Source organism: Lissotriton vulgaris, chromosome 12 (genome assembly GCF_964263255.1).
Source record: "Lissotriton vulgaris chromosome 12, aLisVul1.2, whole genome shotgun sequence".
Lineage (NCBI taxonomy): Eukaryota > Metazoa > Chordata > Amphibia > Caudata > Salamandridae > Lissotriton > Lissotriton vulgaris.
The window spans coordinates 694,151,165-694,168,248 of record NC_141700.1 but is presented as its reverse complement, the minus strand read 5'-3'; positions in this window follow the sequence as shown (position 1 = coordinate 694,168,248).

Below are 17,084 nucleotides of genomic sequence, written 5' to 3'. Positions count from 1 at the left end.
TGGGTTGTGCCTAATTGAGTGTGCAGCCGGTGAGGATGTTAACAGGTATGGGGAGAACACATATCTGGAGGTGTCAAGAGCGTTTAGAAAATGTCCAATAGCAACCTTTTTTGCATTGGCATTTTGAATTCCTTAAAAACTTCAAAATTAGAAGCAGACACAAATATCAATTAAGCGGGACAAAATTGTTGACCAGCACAAAACGTCTGACCTCGACGCATAGCCACTAGACTACGGCCATTATGACAGACCATCCAGAAGTAAGCCATTGGATTGAACATCACTGATTGTAATTTAGACCTGCTACAGGAAGGAATGTTGAAGTATACAAGTGTAGTGTGTATGCAAGAAGGCACAGACTCTGTTATCAAGAGTTTGACACACTTGGCAGTTTTGGTGGACCCCAAAGTTAGGAGGCCCAGAGGGATGACTCTCTTTAGGAGAGTGGAGCCTGTGATCTAAAAACAAAATGTTCATTTGTTTAAGCTTTTTATTGAGTACCTTCCAGGGAACAATAAACATGACAATCAATATATCTGATAACACAATGAAACAGCTATTCCTGGTCTCTGTATGTGCACTACAGTTCCCCAACCGCAAGCAACAGTAAAGCTTGCATTAAACTCTCTGGTACATATTTACAAGCCCATTGTGCCACCTGAGCGTCACTTTTTCCCATATTAAAAGTGGCACATCAGCGTGTAAATATGCCCCTTTGTGTATCTAAATCCTAGGTGTTCCCCTTATGTCACCCTTCTCCTGGTGTCAACATTCTGAAGGACATGGCATCTTTTTCCAGCTCGGGGACACCGGTGTAATAAGTGACCTGTGAGCTTTCTTCATCTTTTTGTGCTGCTGATTCCTAGATGAGTCTTATATTCTGCTGGACAAGTGGATACACGCCAACTATAACTAAAACTTTAGGTAGTCACCTTAACCCCTTCGATGCTGGTGACAAAGCCAGCTCGTCATGGGCGTTACCTGCGCTGCGCGCATGACGAGGTGGCTTTGTCACGTAACGCTGGTTTTTAAAATTTTCAGTGCACAGCGGGAAAACCCGCTAGCGCGCATGCGGTTAAAAAGACTATTGCTGCTTGTTTGAAGCTTGTCGTTGTTGAAGAGCACCTGTGATTTTTCAGGTCTTTTGTGGAGGAGGTACCAGTCAGGTCTCCAAGTGGAAATCTGTATATCCTTCCACAACTCGGACCTCTTTCTCTCCCCAGGTGCCTTGCGCAAATCAATGTGCATATTTACAAGCCCCTGTCGCCACAGGAATGTCACTTTTAATGATGTTCATGTGGCAATAGAGGCTTCGCATTAGTCACAAGGTGGTGTTAAGTCACTTAATGTGGCTACACGGTGCCTTGTAAATAAGACACCCTTCTCCCCTATACTTAGTGTGAAAGGGGTGGGCAAAGGGTGTTGCCATCGGCGTTCCGCCACAAACCCCATTGATTTTGACGCTGCCCCTATTTAGATGGGTGGCGTAAATAGGAGGTAGCACCAAAAATAAGACAAGGGAAACCCTGGTCTTAACTTGGTGAAAAGAAGAGAAATGCTTTATTTCTCCTCTTATTTGCTGTTTTTATGTGTGCTACATTGTGCAGCACACACAGACACAGCAAAATGCCATGAATCATTGTTTATGTGCAGGAAAGTGTCTCCTCCTGCACATAAACAAACATCAAAAACATTACGATTTGCAACTTCTATGTGTGGTGCACAATGCAGCACACATAGAAGTTTCAAATTACCATTTATTTTTGTGTATGTGCAGGAGGGGGCACCTTCCTGCACATAAACAATTATTCCCTCAATGCAGGCCTATGGTGCACGGGGTGCCTGTGTTGGCGCTAGGCAGTTTAATTTAGCGCCATTGCTAAGGAAAATCCAGGCATGTGCCGTAACTTTGTAAATACGGCTCATCCCTTTGTTTTCGGAATGGCAGAGCGTGGCGTTAGCATTTTGTGCTTAATGCCATGCTCCGCAATACCCTTGTAAATATGCCCCAGGGGGTGCATGGCTGTGTACCGACCACCAGAGGAGCACCAAGTAAGTGTTGCCATTGTGAATGGTTGTTGACCTCCCAAGATCGCTTTTCTATGCACCGTCACCTTGCAAAGCACAAATGCTGCCGATACCATCGTTCTAGCCAGATGTCTGTAGATGAGTGCAGTGAGTGCATGTGCTGGGTCCACAGATGCTACAACACAACAAGAGAGATACCTTTGTATTTGGTTTCAATGGCTTGTGCACGCTCCGCAGATCATCCTTTGACAATAGGAGGCAGGAGAAACCTACAGCGGGTATTATGGGATGACCACCATCACAATTGATTCAGATCACCAACATACACAGGAAACATTATGGAATGAGTCATCTCTATGCAGCTGGACAAAATATCAAAAAGAGGTACTATTAGACCCATCCTTGGCGTGGGTTTGCCCTTTATTTTTGCCTTTGCCTCCTGTGTTTTTACTGTGTCGGATTTAGTTTTTTCTGGTCTAGATGCTTTGGGCACTTTGCAACTGCTGTTCAGTGCCAAAGTGCAAGTTCTCCCTCTAAATTGTTGTCAGGGATTAGTGTTTCCACAATTGGCTTATTTGGTTTACTGATAAGACCCTAGTACAGTGTACTGTGTGTGCCCAGGGCCTGTAAGCCAAATGCTGCTAGTGGGTTTGCAAGAAACACACAATGTGCCTACACCACCCTTATTTATACACAATCTTAATTATAACGGTCGAACAACAGCTTCTTTAGTTTGACCAGGTATTTTTATTTATACCATTCGTTTTTATATTTTCCTTTGAAGACTTTTTTAATAAGCTCATTAATGCAAAACAAAAATGAGACAACTGTACATTCATATATTTACACTAATATACAATGCAATTTACAAACATAAGTAGTACAATACATATATACGCTAAATCAAATGAATTTTTAACATCATCCATCCCAAAAGAAACCTTTAGACAAAACAAGACATTATATATTCATGTATACTTGATTTCAGAGAATGAAGGCCAAAGTCAAAGAACAAGGAGTGCAGTCAATAAATGAAAACAATCTTTAGACCAGCTATTGCTAGTTTATACTGTAGATAACCATTTACTCCTTCGAATTTGCCAACGCGTTTCGAGACCAGGAAACCAGTTCCTGGAATCTCATCAGGGCTTTGTCATTTATCAGGTTGTTACGAGAAATGTGGGGCTGTAGGAAATGCTTCCTTTATTTCAAATACGTATCCATATACGTGAATGTGCTTTTCAGATCATGCACTAACTCTCCAGTTTATATTCCACACACAAATCTTTCATTTAGTACTTGTAGTGAATGCGAGTCATTTTTCATGTGTACTTGGCAACTATCTACTTCACCCGGCGTTCTGCATCGCGGAACTGTATCGCTTTGCAGATTTCTTTAACCTTGTGTGTTTCAAGATCAAAACGAGCTCTTTTGCTCGAGTACTGCCACAGCCTAGATCCCGATCAAATCAAGATGGCGGCCGGTTGGTGTTTGCTCAATTTGTTTTTCACAGTGGGCTTGCAGCACAGATTGTGCCAACCAAGACAAGCAGCCTTGCAAAAGGGTCTCAGGCCTGTCGTTGCAGTGCCTGTGTGCAGTTCGTACTGCCATGTAGACCTGGCAAGTGCACCCACTTGCCAGGCCCTAACCTTTCCTTTTCTCACATGTGAGTCACACCTAAGGTAAGCCCAAGGTATCCCTGTGGGCACGGTGCAGTGAATGTGAATGGTAGGACATGCCCTGGTGTGTATGGCATGCCCTGATAGTGAAATTCTACCATTTTTGCTTTTCACTATTGAAAGGCTATCTGTCCCATAGGACAGAATTGGGGGGTTTACTTATAACATCTCATAAGTATAACTGCCCAAGGGAATACAATGGGAAATGTTAGTTTAGTATGCCTGAACTCAGAATCTAAAGATGCATCTTTTAGTAAGCTGAGCTAGCCATGAGCACAGGGGCGTTGTGCGCGACTGTCTGAGCTCCTTTCACCTTAAACTGCAGCCGATTTCTATTCATCATGTTGCTTTCCAGTCAGGTGAAGCTTTGCCCAGCCAAAGTGCTGGTGCTGCATCCATTCTTTTCCTTAGAATATGGCAAAAACTGTGGCTTGGTCTGACATTCTCGAACAACATGAAATCAGAGCATTAGCCCCCCACACTGTCACTGCGGGCCCTCTGGGTGGACCTCACCTGTGTAGCAGCTATTTACAGGCATCTGCATGCTGGGCATCTTGTACCAGGGCTGGTACCCTCTACCAGCTACTTCCTTTGAAGCCAGAACAGGGGTGTAGGAGCCTATGAGCACTGGCGACTGGCATGTCCCAAGGGTGGTGGGGCTGGTGGGGATGAAAATAATAATACATTAAATTAAATAAAACACTTACCTTCCTGCAAGCAACAAGGTGAAGTCATCCGCCATCTTCTCTCCTCGAGGCAGGCTTCCAAGCTAATCCTGGAACTGCTCTCATACTCATGAGAGCAGCGCCCTGATTGGAGGGAGCATCCTTTGTCGGCACTCTCAAGGGCACTGGATGCCGGCACTTATGCTCAACCAAGCTGTCTTAAGACAGCTTGGTTGAGAGGTGTAAAGTGTGCATATGTGGCTGTCCATAATGGCAAATTGTTACTTCCATGGATGCCACATTCTGTAGCACACGTAGAAGAAGCAAATGCCTGTTATTTAATGATTGTTTATGTGCAGGAAGGGGCACCTTCCTGCACATAAACAAATAATTGCATATTGCTCCTTCTATTTTTGCTGCAGAATGCAGCACACATACAAAAAGCAAAAATGAGGAGAAATAAAAGTATTTCTCCCTGTTGCGCCTCTTTAACACCTCCGTTTGAATGGTGTTAGTTTTTGGTGCTGCCGCAGATTTACAAATCCTTGTAAAATATGGGGCTGCATCGAAAAGCAATGGGTCTTTTGGTGGAATGGCCACTGCAACACGCACTACATGACCCTTTTACGTTCAGTGATGCGAGTAAAGGGGCCGTATTTACATAGGTATTTGCAAGGTGGCTTAACGCCGCTTTGTAAATATGGAGATGGGGATATGGGTAGCAGAATGTCACTAAAAGTGATGTTATGATGGTGCTATCCCCTTGTAAATATACCCCCTGCTCTCTTCCTGTCACACAACGCAGTGCATCTTCTTAGGGGGCTGCACTGCATTCTGTGACAGCTTTGAGAATATGGCCCATTCTTTGCACTGAGGACTAACAAGGGTCATTCACAGTATATTTGTAATTTTCGCAAACTAATACACCCATTTCATGTAAAAGTATTTTCCTCTGTCCATTGTTTGTGCCTGCCTTAATTTGCCACTATTATTCCACATAAAGTCAGTTCATACTACTTGGAGTGAATTTAGGTAATCTGGCGTTGCATCAGATTCTAGGTGTGTCTCCAGTGTTCATACTCTTTTATGCCCGCTTGGTATGTACACATCCTTGTAAATATGGGGCAGCATCAAAAAGAAATGGGTGTTGCAGTGGAACGCCACAGCAGCACCCATTGCATGCTCCTTTCACGCTAATTGTTGCGTGTAAATGGCCCATATTTACAAGGCGACATTAAGCCGCATAAAGTGGCTTAATGCCGCTTTGTAAATATGGAGATGGGGCTATTGCCACCAGAATGTCACTAAATGTGACATTCTGGTGGCGATATGACATTGTAAATATAACCCCTGATCTCTGCCTGTCACGCAACACAGCACAGCCTCTTAGGGGGCTGCGCTGCGTTCTGTGACAACTTTGAGAATCTCGCCCCTTATTTGCACCGACGACTACCAAGGATCATTCACAATATAATTTTAATTTTTGCAAAGAAACACATCCATCACATGTGAAAATATTGCACAATTCCCCTCTGTGCATTGTTTGTGCCTGCTTTAGTTTGGGACTATTGGTCAGTTCATACTACTTGGAGTGAATATAGGTGATCTGGTTTTGCGTCAGATTCTGTGGGTGTCTGCAGTATTCCTACCCTTTATGCCCGCTTGGAATGTAATTCTTACTATTTTGCATTGAGCATCAATCTTTCCACACAGAACTGGACAGGATTGGGTTTGAGAAGAGGATTTTGTCTTTCATATTTCCTGTTAATAGCTTTAAAAAAATCAGAGTGGTACAGCATCCCAACTCTCTCCCTTGGTTAGGTGTACAGAACTTATGAATTTCTTAACCAAATTCCTCTACTTCCACATTGTTAGTACTATTTCGGACCCAATAACGTTTTTAAACATTTTGAAAGAAGCTGCACTGAAATCTTTCTTCACTTTGTTTCCCAAGTTATTCGTTCACAACTCAGGAAAATAAATGTAAATAATTGAATTATTCTACAGCAGAATGTCCATGCTCGAATGCAGTAACACTTAATACCCATATTTCAAATGTCAGGAACATGCGTTAACTTTGCTCAAAGTTGAGTTTTTTGAAAGGTAAGCGGTTTCGTGCACAATATGTATAATTTACAAATAAGATGTACATTCTCACTAATACCACTTGGTGGCGCCAAGACACCAAATAAAAAAAACCTCTTCTGGACAGAAGAAGGAATGCCACATTCCTATAGTTGCAGTTCACCTCCCTTGTGGATTTTGAATAAAGCAATTCAATTATTGTGTCTGGGCCATTTTCATATCAGACTCTCATTATCTTATTTAATGATGCTTGGCAGCTTAAATGTTATAATGAAATCTACATAATGAATTTTTCTAAAGCGTTCTCGCTGAGGTTTATTGTCTTAATCTAAGAGTTATAAAACGTTATAAAACGTAAACTACCAATCCCAGCGTAGTCTTGGGAAGTGCCAGGGAAGGACACTTGGATGAGAGATAAAGGTAACATACATTGACCAGAAAGGCAATAACAGTTATTGTTTCTAATGGTGTTGAGAAATTAGCTCGCTAAATTTTACGGCCCAGACCAAAATCCCTGAACTAACTTTCCTTCTTTCACACCAAACCCAGCTCAGCCCTCCACTTCTACAGCGAGAAAGCGATCATGTTGCGTTACAGGGCTTTATTTGAGCCGGTGTTGCATGTGGGGCCCACTGGTTCTTATTTTAAGGGTTTAACACTTATTCTTTTCTCAACAAACTTTAACACGAACAGGAGAGAGAAAAAAACACAAAAGGAGGGAAGAGAAAGAAGGAAAAACAGTAAGAAAGAAAGAAAGCATAAATGAAAAAGGAGCCGCAAGAGGGAGATGAAGGGAGAGCCTGGGGGTGATTAAAGAGGCATGAGGCGGAATCAAGACTGTGCAGCTTCTGTACTGAAACAGATGTTTTTTACAAACAGAGTTGTGCTTTTAATTCCTGACAGTTTTTATGTTTTCGAAAAGGAATTAGTTGAATGATTGGAGCATGTCATGCTAGTGACAGTCGTTTTTGAACTGCACAAAAACATAGAACATTTGATCATGCACTACTGAGAAACTGTGGGTGTTTATTTGGGAAAATAAGCAATTTAATGTTGATTCGGATGGTACCTCGTTCCTTCCTTTCCTGTTTCAGTTACCCCTGACAAAGAGAATTTATCTCGAAATGCATTGGGTGCTGGACATCTGTGGACGAAATTTTGATTATTTGTGAAGAAAGTGATACTATGGATTGTTATACAGTGAAAACATCATGCTTCCAATAAAACATGAAATTGTGAATATTAATGCTTTGGCTGTTTTAATTGAATAAACATGGATGAACATGGATACAGTGAAAAAAATTAAGGATGGACATTAACGTTGGATTCGTATTGGGCAATGGGATCATAGCGGGCTGTACACCTTGGGGACTGTTATGCCTCTCAGTCAATCAGTTTGGTATCTACTTTTGGTAAAGATGGCCATGGGCTTTTGGACAAAACCTTGGACCTCATACTTTACACATCAAGCACTGTTGGTCTCCCCTTTGCCCAAATTTACAATAGCAGTGAAGTAATACTGGAATACCAGTTCACATACACTTATCTGCCTTTGTGAATCGGCCCTGAAAAGTCCAACTCTCTATTAATTGATGGCACAGTCCTTTATGATTATATAAGAGTTGTACCTCAATATTCCTATTTATTCCCATTTGAGACTTTTAGAGCCATCTAACAAAGGCACGTGAGAGTACACAAGAGCGTATTACAGGACTGCTGCTTTACACACTCCAAAATACCTTTGAATATAGACCCTTTGGTCTAATAGTAAATTCCTTCTCACTCCCATGCTCCAGGCAAAATCCCTTTTCCATGACACAGCAGCAAAGGAGGTGCTTGGAGGCAGGGGAGGTAAGGCTGGTACTTCTCAACAATGAGTGCAGCATTAACAGTTTAAATAGGTGCAGAATCATTGTCACAACCTAGAGCTAGCTACTCACAGAAAGTTGGGGAATTCTTTATAGAGGTGCTACAGAAGCTGTTCCTAAACCTCAGAGATTCTTCACGCACTATAGGCAGCCTGTGGGAGGCAGTAAACGTGTTGTAGAACGAGGGCCAGAGCCGCAGGGTTCAACTAGCACGAAAGCTTGTTAACTTTCATCAGACTCCCACACAGGACTTTTCTAGGGCTGGCAGGCAAGACATAGCAACTGTCTGCAAGACCTGTTGATACCAATCCATTAATATTTTGTTATTGGCTTCACCCATCGGGATATTCCTCTCTCCCCTCGTGCTGTTGGCCATTTGGTGTATCATTCTATGCTGTGCTTGTATTGCAATGTATGACAATGTAGATTATTAGTTGGATAGGGTATGAGTCCTTACCAAGTTATAGGTTAGATTTATGCACCAGGTCCAGTTATGTCTCAATAATTTAAACCTGAGACCAACCCTTGGTAGCTGTATCACAGAGCAGACAAGCTTAACTTAGGCGAAATAGCTAAAGCATTTATTAGTAACAAGACAGTTTAAAAGTAGAAAACAAATTACACAAAAAAACGGACCCAAATGTATAAAACAAAAGAAAAATTGTCAAAACACCAAAAATCGGATGTAGGGAACTGGAGATATGATTTTTTATAAGTTTTAAGTTAAAACAGCACCTATTACCGCAAAGTACTAATTATGGTTATCTGGACATGCAGAATGGGTCCAATTCAGATGATACATTAACTGCAAGCTACTGCCAGTTTAGTACAGGGACCAAGTTTGTTGTGGCAAAAAATGTACATTCTGAATTAGAAGATTTTCTGGAGAAAAGTCCTTGTTGGTGGGTCGTTTGCAGATCGGGCTGCAGTCTAGATCCAAAATAGGGTTCAATGATGATGGATGGGTGAAGCGTGGGTCCTTGGTGTGATCCTTGGCACCAGCGGGGACTTGGTGCGCAGGAAAGCTCCTACCGGGCAACGTCTGGAATCTGTACCCAGGTGGGTCTCGTCACGGCCGGATGATGTTCGAAGGTCCCTCTACGTTTGGGCATAGAAACTTTTGTAGAAGGTGAAATCCTTTCGGCAGGGTAAACTGGTGAGTTACAACTGACTACCTATTTGACATTGGCGGAGGCAGCTTCAGTGCAGGTCCCTGTCTCCACCAGTTCTCTGGAGGAAACATTCTCAAAACGTTTGTAGTGCCCAGTCTTCCAAGTTTTAAGATTAGAAGAGGGAGATTGTCTGACAAGAGCCAAGGGTTCAAGACTTGGGAGTTAAGGTTCACACTCCCAGAAGCCACCAGCAGATTCTAGGGTAAATCCGATTGGAACTGGTCAGCTGGGCTCTTGGAAAATACATTTTTTGCAGCTTTTGTGGTCCCTGTAGATTAACATGAGGTCATCCAACTGACCCATGAAATCCCTTTCATTATCGTGGGTACAGGTCCATCACTTAGGGATTCTCTCAACAGGTTCAACAGCAGGTGCGGTCCTTCTGTTCAGAGATGTTCTAAAGAAGGTATCGGGGTGGGGGCGGGAGGGGGGTGCCATAATTATGCCTAGCCCAAGCTTGTGGGTAAGAAGGACTCACTGACCGATAGGGAAAAGTTCTCAGGAGAGACCCTACCTACTTTGACATCAGTTCCTGGGGATTAGGCTCTAAATAAACTCACAATGCACTACTTTGCCAAAATTCAAGATGGTAGAACCTTTCTTCCCTTTGGCATAGCTCTGCTCCCCCTTTCTAAATGATAGATACTCTTTGCTGGCAAAGTTGAATTTATCACACTTTTAGAAATGCCACTTTTAGAAAGATGGCATGCCTCAGCTCCTAGCTCTGTGGGCCTGCAGCCTGTCTCCAAAACATATCTGAGGTGGGTAACAGCTGGACTTTGTGCATTCCTTCTAGACAGCCACACATAAAGGAAGGTTGGGGTGACTGAGTGGCCATCCACATCTTGATGGGCAATCCTGTGCAGGATGGCAGGGAATAGCTGACACACTTGAATAGGCAGTGTTGTGTCCCAGCCGCGGCCCGTGGAGGGAGTTCGGTGGGGTAGGGAGGCGGTGCAGGGGAGGGACAGGGTAGGGGGTGGAAAACAACGGAATATGGATAATTGGAGGTAAGTAAACAATTTAATAAATAAAACAAATTTCGTACCGCGCGCTGCATCGCATTTTGCGATGCAGGGTGCGCTACGAAATTCAAACAGAGAAACCAATCAGATAAACCCCCAGGACACCTACAGCCGGCTCGGCTGCTGGGTCACTACCACCAAAATGGTGGGTAGTTTACCAAAATGTCTGGCTAAATATGCCACTAGCCCAAAGATAGCCAAAGACCAGCCCAACCAGCCCAAAATGAGCCCACAAAGCCCAACCAGCCCAACTGAGGTGGTGGCTGCCCCTCCCCCCCCTGGGCCAAAATCCCCCAGGAGGGCCAGGCCTCCCTCTGGTCGGCCGCCCCTCCCAAAGCCCTATTGGCCCATACTGGGGTGGGGAGGGGCAGACATTGCACAGACCAGCTTGTTGGTGTGCAAAAGGCCGCTTTATTGGAAACAGGTGCACCTTACAAATACATACCCTTAGCCTGTGCCAATCAAAACTAAGCTTCACTAAATATATACCTCCTAACATACCCCGCTCCCCCACCCCTACAATTGGATCCCCCCTGCAACAATTATAAACACCAACTTGCAATTTCCAACTTTGCTACCTACCTAACTACATAACTTCTTATATCTACCCAACTGTAAACCCAGACCTCATCACTCCCCCCTGCACTTTTAGGAAAAACCTAACGGCTTTCAACCCCCCCCCCCTTAGGCAACCTGTATCTTAGCGTATCGGCATACTTCTATGGCCCTATCTAGTGCCTCCTTCAATTGCATAATGTACAACTCCATCCCATACCGAGATAGATGCACTCCGTCTTCCCGAAAAAAGTACACTGCCCATAGCGTAATTCCGGATGTTCCATCCTACCCAGACCTTCCTTCTTGCAAAAACACTTCATCTCCCTGTTAACCTTCCTGCATGCCCTATCTCTGGCCGCCGGCCATTCTGCTCCTCTCCATATCCGCCTCAGTACCAATTCTGACCGTATAACATGGCAGACTGACCACTGGTGCCGCACCTCCAACAAATCCCTCTTCATTTGCTTGACTAAAGCCAGACCCCTGCACTGTACTAAATCATTCTCCCCTAGGTGTATAATCAGCACATCCGGACATACTCCCCTCCTGACCACCTTACTCAACGCTGGCAACAGCTCATGCGACCGCATACCCCCTTTTCCCTGCCAGTGACAAACAAACAACCCTGGGTCCAATCCGAGATTCAAACTCTGTTCCTTTTCCCATTCTGCCCGTTTCGCAAAGGAATGACCCACAATGAGGATGGACAGGACAGCCTCCTCTGGCCCCTCCACTGCACCTGCAAAGACACATATGTGAGCCACCGTAAAAAACGCCATCAAGCGCAGTCCTCCAGCCCCACTCCCCGCAGCCTAATATACGTCTTATAGTAGTCCGACTTCCAATGCCCTAAGCGCATGAGTTCCTGCGGCCCCCAACCCTGTCGTGCTGCATCCGTCGCCGCCCCAATGCGGAACGAGTGTGTCCCAAAAACCCTCAGGTCCTCACCCATGGCGCGTAGGGTGTGCCTGAGGACCCCTAACAACTGAGACGCCATCACCCTGTTATGGTCACCCCAACAGAAAACTTCGCCTGACCCTGCCTGCCGTGCATACGCCAACAACCTACCCCAAACAGCCGGGCACACCGCACTTGACTCCACCGGACCCAGCACGACCCTGGTCCCCGCCCCCGTTGGTCGGTCTTAGAACGTTGCAATCTCACCGCCACTTCCCGGGTCCTCAGTTCCACGTCCCCCCAAAGGATCCCAGGCCCCCCCTACTCCCCCCCTGCTCCCCACACCAGCTCCGAAACTCAAAACACCCCAAAATACATCCACGACATGAGCGTTGAAAATAGCCCAGTCTCCTCTGGAATGTGGCAGATGGACAGCAAAAGCTGAATTAAAGTGTCAACTAAACACATAGTGAGGGGCCGGCGGCAACACACTCTGGCAACCTTCTCCCGCAACCAACCTTCCAAAAAACACGCGCCCAGGTCCCCCGCAGACGGTGCATATCCCCACCACAACATCCGCATGAAGGCAACAGCTGCTAATTTACCAGCAATCGTCACCATTGACATCACTTTGTCCATCATTCGCAGCATAAACTGCACCACCTGCTTGCACCACTGCCAACGATCGTCCTGCCGCACCGCCCCACTGTCCAGAAATTCCCACCATGCCTGTTCGTATGCCCTCCAGGTAGAAACCGCCACTGGCGCTCTTACCAGCTGTACGACCCGGTTATTCCCACGTGCCACAGCCCCAGCGGCACCGGCGTCTTGTGTTCGTCCGCCTCCGTGCCTAGCCCATGGAACCTCTGCCACTGTGAACGAGACAAAGCATCCGCAATGTCATTGCCCCCCAGGAACATGCCGAGCTTGAAACAAAATATCATGCTCCAAACACCTCATAATAAACACCCTCATCAACTTGAGCACCTGCGGGTCCCTGGCGGATGGTCTGTTAATGACCTGTACTACCACCATGTTGTCTACCTTAAAAATCACCCGCTTGTGTGCCACTCCTGCGCCCACACTGTCACTGCCACCCGAGAGGGAAGAGCTCCAAGAAAGCAATGCTCCTTCCCCCGCCTTGCCAATGTGGCGGCCATTCCTCCAGTTCAGTGCATGTCCTCGTCATAATCCAGCAGAAGCCCTTCATATCCACATCACGCCAATGGCCGCCCTCCATGGGCTCCAGCCGACCAAGCCCCGCCTTCTCCCTGCAGTTACGCAACAATTCACCCAAGTCCTCACTCTCCCTTCTCCTCTCCTCCGGTTCCATCATGGGGTCCCGATCAGAACTGACGGACCTCCGCCCCCGTCCCCCCGGTGGCCGTTTTCTACCCTTCGGGGTGGGGCTGGCAGGGACCTACCGGCCCGCCTCTCATGGGCTCTAGCGCCCTGTCCCTCGTGGGAGCGTGACCGCCTGCATAAAGCAGAGATGGGCCATCCTCTCGGCGGTTGGAGCCGCATGCTGCTCTCCCGAGCACCTCACCAGCCGTTCTTTTGGGGAGAAATAGGTGGAGTCCAGCATGCCAGGTTTAATACGACTCCATGGCCCTATAAAACCCGGCTTTCCCCTAGCCCTGTCCCCCTCCCCCATCCCGCTGAATGCCCCCCTCGACGCGCCGGGGTGTCCCACCACCTCCCCCGCTCCCTACCACGGCCCCGCCAACCCCACCCCCTGTTACCCTCAACTGCCCCCCTCCTCCTCCCCGCACTCTAAACAAACGCTTCCAATCCCCGCCGCACTGACCCCCCACCCCTATGATCCCCCTGTGCCCCACCCGATCCCCCCTTCTCGGGCGCCCGTCCACCCCAACCCCCCATCCTCCATGTGCCCCGATCCCGCTGTGGAAGCCGGCCCGTACCCCAAGGTCCACCAGTCCAGGCGGCCCCCGCCCCCTCACCCCCCAATTCCTCATACCCAGACCCCCCGCGCCAGGAACTGCAATCGCTGTCATCCGCCCCCCAGGAGATATCGGCCTGGTCACCCCCGCCGCACTCCCAACCCCCTTGGCGGCACCCCCAGCACTCACCCCCGTCGCACCCTCCCATCCTCCCCCCTCCGCGTCCAAGCTATCAATTAGGAATGGGGACACCCCTCCAATGTCATCCTGTCCAGGGGCCTCCCCCCACCTGTTCACTCTCTCATGCATGCGCATCTCCCGTTGGGCCCCGCCCCCCACCGAGCACCCCCCTCCCCTCCCGCGCCCTCACTCCAGCTGCTGTGACTGTGTTTGCAGCCCCCCAGCCCCTTCCACAAATGTAATCTGTGGCCGCGGGCCGTGCCCCACCTCCCCCCCTCCTCCGCCCCCTGCCCGCCGCTTCAGCAAACATGCAGTTGTGCTGAGCACTCTCCCCTTCTCCGTGGCCCCGCCCCAAACGCTGCCGAACACGCGGCGGCTCCACCGCCAGCTGAGCCGCTGCGGTGTCACGGCCTTGAGTGCGCGGCCTTACATTCACACCCGGCCGCTACAGGTCCGTTCGGCCCGCCTCTTCTAAGAGGCGGAGGGCCTCCAGCACCTTCAATCTTGATATGCCGACATCGCCAGAATCACCGCAGTCTTAGATGTCGTGCAAGGAAAAACAGTTCGCCCACAATACAGGGACTCAGAGGAGCGTGCCAAAAACCGTGCCCAGGCCAGCCAGTCACCGCCACGAGGCCCATGCAGGACAGAAGATCAGATCTCGGCATGCATTCACAACAGCAGAATCACGCGGCCTTGCCGTCATGCCCTCCTCCCCTACCCTACTCTCTCTCTTCCCCCACCCTCCAATCCTGCACCATATCACAAATGTTCTGATGCTGCATAGCATCGGCAAAAGGCGTTGGCAAAGTCAAGGTTAACAAAGCAAGCTCTATTGGCTTGCCAGTGCTTGTTTCAGTATCTACTGTCACATGCTATGGTCACCTGCGCTCGTGTACATTTGGTATCACTGTCTGTAGGGCAGGAGAAGTTTATTATTATTTTTTTTTAATACAGATGGAAGCAGATCATGGCGCGAGAGAGAAAGAGTGGGAGGGGAAAGGCAAAAAGACAGCTATCAGAGGGAGGAGAGGAGGAGGGCAAGAAAAGGGAAGGATGGAGAGAGAGCACATTATTGTCGCAGCTGCTTTTGGTTCCACAGGATGGCCCTGGGGGTCCCTGCCACCCGTGACATAACTGCCCATATGAAGCATACAAAAAAACACTCCAGTGGAGCGCCTTTGCTGTTCTGCACTGCTGACGGTCTTGGGCCCTGTGGAGGGAATGCTGATCCATCGTCACTGCAGAGACATATGTTGTGGCCCCTTTAAACACAATGGACTGCCCTTCAGCAGGTCACACAAAAGGAGAACCACAGTGGAATCACAGAACACCACAGGAGAGAGCACCATGAGGGAGGATGCAGTCACACTATACGGCCAACATGAGGGCCTCTAAGCCAGCACCATAAGAGAGGGTAAAGCCAAAGCTGATGGGCACCACACACCATGTGGGGGCGCAGGGATAGCTTAGGTGAGGGCACAGAAGGACACTTCAGCTGGCAGCTCAGTCGCACAATTGTGACACAACAAGGGCAGCTTGAGAAAGGACCCAGTGACATCACAAGGGAACCATGGGCGATGGCAATGTGACATCACGAGGGCATCAAAAAAGGGAGCACTGTGACATCACATGGGAACCATGGGAGAGAGCACTGTGACATCCGAAGGGTACCACAAGAGAGGGCACTGTGAGATCACTAATGTACCACAGGACAGTGCAATGTGGCATCACTGGGGTACCACAGGACAGTGCACTGTAGCATCACTAGGGTACCAAATCAAAGGGCACCACAGAAGAGGGCACTGTGATATCACCAAGGTACCACAGGACAGTACACTGTGACATCACTGTGGTACCACAGGGCACTGTGACATCACTGGGGTACCACAGGAGAGGACACTGTGACATCACAAGGGCACCACAGGAGAGGGCACTGTGCCATCACAAGGGTACCACAGGAGAGGGCACTATGACATCACTAGAGTACCACAGGAGATGGTACTGTGACATCACTAGAGTACCACAGGAGATTGCACTGTGCCATCACTAGGGTACCACAGGAGAAAGTTGAGAGACCGTGATAGAGCACAGGACACCATGAGAGTGTTCAGGACACCATGTCCACAGGTTGTTCCAGTCTGGCCACGTACCTGCTGTGAAGTGGACTCTAGTGCGTCTCTAGCTCTGCCTTTGCTCTCACACTGTGATCACTGGTCTGTTCCCATCTCAGGCCTCTCGGGTTTACCGTTATCAATCAAGCAGTGTTTGTGCAACACACTACAGGGAGTTGGGATCATGTGTGAGAGGCTCACGGCGCACCACTGGTGTGGGTGCAGTGTGCAGGGGTATCAAATCACAGTTGATGGTGCAGGGGTACCACTGGAGAAGGTGCACGGATATCGCAGCCGCTGGTGCAGGAGTACCACAGCCGATGGTGTAGAGGTATCACAGCCGATGCTGCAGGGGTACCACTGGAGAGGGTGCAGCATGCAGGGGTTTCACAGCCGATGCTGCAGATGTAGTGTACCACTGGAGAGGGTGCAGCGTGCAGAGGTAATACAGCCGATGCTGCAGGGGTACCACAGCCGATGGTGTAGGGTCAAGCTGGGTCTGACATGGGAGCAGACTCGAAGTGACAGAGCCATCATACTGGAAGTGACGGAGGGGTCAGAAAGGAAGTGACCCTGGCCAGATTCTGCTGCGGGAGTGTGGTTAGGATACAGACAACAGTGGTCCAGTTCGTAATAAGGAAGAAACTATTTTCATCATGGAAGGCCAAATTAATCAACTCCACCTAGTTTTCTTACAAAACTCCACTCTGATTCAATCACAACAGATATAAGGTCAGAAAATCAAGACACACACACAAAAAATATATTCTAGAAATGTTGAACACTGTATAATAAACCACAATATGAATCCAATTTACATTAAATTCTTAGCTCCAGAGGTGTGGTCGGGGGTAGACTGCAAGGGTTCAATTGGGGACGGTTCTAACAGATCCCTAAGACTGTGAGGGATGC